Source organism: Trichechus manatus, unplaced genomic scaffold (genome assembly GCF_000243295.1).
Source record: "Trichechus manatus latirostris isolate Lorelei unplaced genomic scaffold, TriManLat1.0 scaffold00268, whole genome shotgun sequence".
NCBI lineage: Eukaryota > Metazoa > Chordata > Mammalia > Sirenia > Trichechidae > Trichechus > Trichechus manatus.
In genome coordinates, this window is record NW_004444204.1 from 859242 (window position 1) to 865241 (window position 6000).

Genomic DNA, 6000 nt, shown 5'->3' on the forward strand with positions numbered 1-6000 from the left:
CTGCTGTGTCCTGTTATACTTACTTGGGTAGACAGTCAAAATGGTCCCTTGTCCAAATGTCAGCTTTCCATAGCCAGCACCACCAGTGTTAACACTGTAATGGAGGCCTTTACAAGAACCCTGGGGGATGTCTGAGGCTCACAGATAGCTTCCTCTTCTAACTCTGGGTAGAAAAAACTCCCCAGTGCAGCATGGATATGTGAGGCTGAGATGTTTCCCGCCAAAGGCCAGAGGCCCATGTCCACACATGTCCTGAGCACTGACCTGCTGCATCCCACCCAGGGCCTCTTCCCTTCTCTCTCCATTTCCTCTGGTTTCTGTCCTGAGGTTACTGATTTCTCATATTCAGCATCTCTCTTTTTAAAGGTCTCATTTACATTTTATAGCCTCATTTTCAGGACAATTTCTCTGATCAGTTTTCAAGACATGTCCTCTCCTCCCCTCGAGGTGTTACACATTTCTGATGACAGTGAACTGATTATCAGGAGAGAGGAGAAGAATGTTCAGCTTTTTGGAGGCTGATTAGAATTGGATGAGGTCTCGGCTCCAGCCTCATGAAATGCTATCTCCAAGCCTCCCTTCATGCCCTGGCATAAGAAATGAAAACTATGGGTGCGTTTAGCTGATCCTTCACACACATGGATTTTCTGTCCATCTTGAACTTGGTAGAATGTTAGTAGTGTTTCACAGAAAGTTTACATCTGAGCCTTGTGATGGTAACTTACTGTCCTCATTTGCTCAGGCCTTTTCTGCGCTTAGCAATGAAGGGTCCCCTGTCCTGGGAGGCCCTTCAACCCCAGGCAAACTGGGATGGTTGGTCATACTAATTCTTACCCAGGGTGTGCCAATATTACAGAGCCAGTCTGGACCACAGAGGTAGAGGCAAAGGAAGTCTGTACTAGAGACAGACTCTTTCATCTCATGACCAAACAAAGCTTCCATTCTGACAGTCACAGCCATAGGAAGCCCCCAGGGTCTCCTTGGCTGAGTCTAGTGGAGGCCACAAAAGGTGTAAAGAACAAAATTCAGGCAGTCTCATTACTTAGCACAACGGTGATGAAACTCTATCCCAAAAGAAGACAAAAAGCAAATACTTTAGCTCTTTGATTGCATTCAACTTTTAAACTCTTTAACTTTTAAACTCTTACACTGTTTTGACTGAATTCGTGCTAGCCTGTCTAGTCATTTCTTCAAGCAAGTGCTAATTAGCAAAGGGTCAGAGCTTTAGCTTGGTTATCATCATGAAAAGGGTGAGAAGAAATTCTATTACTTAGCTAAGAAGTGTCCATCTGCTTTAAGGACGGTGCTCAGGGATTCAAATAACCCTTCCCATTTCTGCCCTATTTCAGAGCATACACTATCCAAAGAGCTCTCCCTTCACCACCCCTTCCAGCCTCCGTGACACCAAGACATAACCAAAATCAGATGCCTGTCTGCAGTTGAAGCCCTCAAAAAGACAGACACTAAAGTGTTGCTTGGCATTGACCTCTGTGCTCTGCTGATTGAAGGAAAATAGAATCTAATCATAGGTCCTTTGGATTCCAGCCTTGCCTTGTAGCCCCTGCATATAGAGTACACTGCCTGGACAATCTGGCATACAGTTGCTGTCTAGAGCTCTGGAAGGATTCTTGTCCTGCAGAGATATTTTCTTTAAATCCTTAGGCTATCAAACTTCCTGGCCTATCCAGTGTCAGTCCCCTAACAGGTCAACCAGTTGCTGAGAGGGGATCCCAACTACTCCACACATTCTGGAAAACCTACTGCAGAGCCCTGCCCTAGTGTGTTTCCAGGGAGAGACACCAAAGATAAAACTTACTGTCTAGTCCCCAGCTTTGGTTGCTCACCCTCTGAAAAGCAATGTCCTTGAGTCTCCTAGTATATTCACACGACTCCCCTTGAAGCTTTATTTTGATAAGGCCTGAAAGACTGCTGAATGCATGCGATTTAGCAATGTTATGTATTATTCATTGTTCCTGGGAGCTTTAATTGTTGTTGCAGACATGTGCTGATTTTGCCCCTGCTGAGCAAGGCACTCCTGTGCATGGTAACTTCATGGCTAACCACACTGAGAGTTTGCCAGGCAGGGCTCATTCCAGAACATTCCAAGCTGGTTGCTACCAGGGCTGCATTAACTCCTTCAGTGCTGCATGCTCTGTATCACTTAATCATTTGCACCCCCTGAGCCTGCCTTTTCAAGAGCTTTGTCTAGGCTGTGTTTTCCAATATACCGCACCTAATCACAGAAAGCAGACCTGAATAAATAAAATGGGGGTTGCCTGCCTTTACTCAGCATCCAGGATACTTAGCTTAGGTGAAAAAGAGACTGCAGCCCTTCAACAGGTTTTTCCCATTTCCATTCTGCCTGAATTTTATAAGAAGTTGGTCTTCTACAGCAATAGTTTCTCATTACCATTCCCAGAAGCCCACCAGAAGTTTAGCTTTTTAAGAATTGCCAGTAACAACTCAGTTCCTTATTTTTATATATAGCATTGTTAACTTTTCCAAGTACTTACACACACAGTATTACCATTCTGGAACGGTGGGTGTATATCTGAAGGAGAGAGTGTACTGCTTTATTCTCACGACTCAGAAGACAAATGAATGTTTCCCCTCTCCTCAGCTGAACTAAGTCAAGTGGAGGCTAAATCAATGATTTTAGTAACTGAGGGAAAAGTGAGGTTAAATGTTTTGCCTGAGTTAACCAGACAGCTCCACCCACAGAGACCTCAACTACTGGGCTGGGGATTGGGAACACTTCCTATAAGAGAAATAAAGTGAAGGTAAAAAAAAGAAAAATCTTTTTGTAGAATTTCCCCGCATTAGTTAATTAAATCGCAGGGTCCCATTATTTTGGAAGATAAATTTAGAGGAGTTTTAGTATCTATGTCAGAAAGATTTATATTTGGTCTATTGGATTTGCATAGTCACAATATGCCAATTTCCTCTCTATGTTTTCGGCAAACATTTCCTGGCTTTAGCTGAATCCCTTAGGATCCTATGTTCAATTTTTCTCCCTGTGCCAATAATCTTGTTTAAGATGGATGATAGGAACGGTTTGGACTGAGGGTAACTTAGTCTTTGTGCCAATGGAGTTCTAATCCCCTTGAAGGGGACTATATCCCCTCCACACCACCCCCCCCACCAAACATCAGATTTGCAAGTTTAGCTGGGACTATTGAAGGGGGGCAAGTAATTTAAATCGAAAAAAGGGTTTTGAATCTCCCACTCACCACACTCCCTTCAGACTTACTTGGATTCACGGTTACGAGAGTTCCTTTTCCAAGTGTCAGTTTATAGATGATACTTCCAGTATTCTCACAACCAGAGGAGGCTTTACAAAAACAGGAACAGGATTGCTCTGTGCAGAAGGGCCCTGGGGGGTCAATATGGACTTGGTTTCTCAACTCTGCACTTAACTGTCGGTTATTTGATAATACGCTGAGAAGGTGGGAGCTGCAGGCTGGTGCTGGGCTTCAGAGGGCAACGGAGTCCTGATATTTCCCTATTTTTCTTTTTTATTGTTTTTCTTCTTTTTATGGCTAGGCTGCTGCCTTAGTTCAGTAATCCATTTCTTTTTTCTCTTCCCTAATTGCCTTTCCCTGGCTGGCACTCACATAGTTTCTATTTTATTGCACTTTGGGGGTAACAATTTCTTTGCTTTTTATTGAAATTGCTCACATCGACTCACTCAATTCTGGTTTACCGGAAACTGATCACGGAAGGGGAAGAAAGCAAGGGATTTTTTAAAAGGGACATGTTTAAAGGTGGACATTTGGGGGCTTCCCTGGTCTGCGTCCTTATGATGGACGAGGCAAGAGGATGTGGCCCTCAAGGAGCACTTGCAGAGCCTGGCGGAGAGAGGAAAAGACTGTCACGAGCCACATACAGCTTCACACTTTCACACTTACTTGGGTTGACGGTCAGCCTGGTTCCTTGCCCAAAGACCAGCTTCAGTCCAGACTCCCTGATTTACACCACAGCAAACAGCTTTACACAAACTTCCCCAAGTCCCCCTAGCGCCCCCAGGAAGACAATGCCGGAAATGCTCTCCAGCAGCCCTGAGCTGGCTATGGAGAACGGCCAGAATCTCACTAACCAGGAAGTTTAGGACAGAGCATCTCCTGGGGTGGCTTATTTTCTCCTTTACAAAGTCTTCTTTTAGCAATTGTAGACATGGACCAGATTTCAGTCTCTTTGCCAGTCAAATATTTAACATCTTTATTTCCATTTCACAAGATATTAACTCTCCCCACCCCACAGCCTCCACCTTTCCTTCAGCCTTAACAAAGCTCTCCCTAAAAAAAGCTGGATTAAAAGAATCTTTTAAGTCAGAAGACCTAGGTCTCGTGCACGAGTGAAGCTAAGCTGGCTCTCTCCTTAAATTTGCTGGTTTGAAGCCTACAGCCTGTACGTCTGGGACCTAATCCATTGGGCTAAGACAGGAAAGGTTCAAAGGCAACAGGGAAAATTCTTCTTGAACCTCACACTTATTGGGTTTATTTTTGTGCTCAGCACCGCACCCCTGCCCTGGAAATCAGGGCATTGCTGGCACTTGTTACCAACAGGAAGCCCTCCATCAAAATCAATTCGAGGAGACACCTACCCACGTGCCCTTTAGTCTTATAACAGACATGGTTTCTTTCCTCTGCTCGGGGAAATTTGATTGAAAAACAATTTCCATTTTGCAAAGTGAAGAGGATTAGGAGAAAATCTGCCTGTGTCCTCCTCCTTCCTCCCCACTGCTCTTCAATAGTTTTAAAACTATTTATAGAAACATCCCCATTAGGGGTAGAGGAATGTGGCAAGTTTCTAATCTTCTCATCTTTTTTCTTGCTATCTATTTACTGCAGTCATATATTTACAATCTAAATTTACATTTCATTTCCATTTGTAGGAGCTTCTAATGCACTTTTCTATTACTTCCAGATCACTGTGCATAATGATAAACTCTATTGAAATAAACCACATCACAAGGAGTTTTTAATGCTGGAGGCTGACATTTTTCTGTAAGGCAAGACAGGCCTGGGACAAACATGTTATTATTACTCTTCCAGGCAAGCCCAAGATAGGGACAGACCAGCCAACTAAGCAACTAGGCTTGCAGGGTTGACGTGCTTATGTCTAAATAACTATCTCCTGAACATTGCTCCTTGGGATTAATTTGGATTTTCTTTTTAATCTATTTCCCAAATGTTAGCTTCCCATCTTTTTAGCTCTTAGAATCTCTCTGACAGGGAAAGCTTAAGGTAAATCTCATGGATGTTTTTTGAATCTTAACCAATATTTCGTCTCTGTACACATCATGAATAAAGAACCAAAAGAAGGATGAATATAACACCTACTGGAGAGAATTTATACCAGTTCTCTGGGAGAGATGAGAATTGTAAATAAAATGGAACTGCATGGGCTTTTTCTGATTATCATTTCTGATATCCAGAGGACTGTTAAGTATCCAGTTCAGTTTGGAGACATAGCATGTGACCCACTTACTCCTTGTATTTTGCCACTGAGCACACAGGTCAGCATAGAAATGCTTTTCTGTCTTATGCTGTTTTAGACATAAAGGACTTTGGGAAGGTTGTCTGGAGCTAACATAATACTCACTAGGACATCCTGATTCTAGGCTTTCTACTGTGGAATATAATTTGGCGATGAAGGTAGAAGCTTTACTCTGAGGTACCTGTTACATAGTTGATATCTTTTAGGAAGTATGAGCAAAACTTAAACCTCAAACAATTGTCTGGAATGAACTTCTGTTTTTATAGAAAATAGAGACTCCCTTATGGAACAAAAATTCAGCTACATTTAAGTTAATTGAAATTAGGTTTGTTTTGAGAATGTTCGGGCAACTCTCAAAATATCCCTCTGGGTATTGCAAGATCAAGAGAAGAGTTGTTACTGCATTTGGATTAGGGAATCCTTCTCTCACACTTCCAAGCTTAGTTGCCATCTTTTCATTGAAGGGCACAGAAATGAGTGGGTATCAAAAGGGGTTTCGCA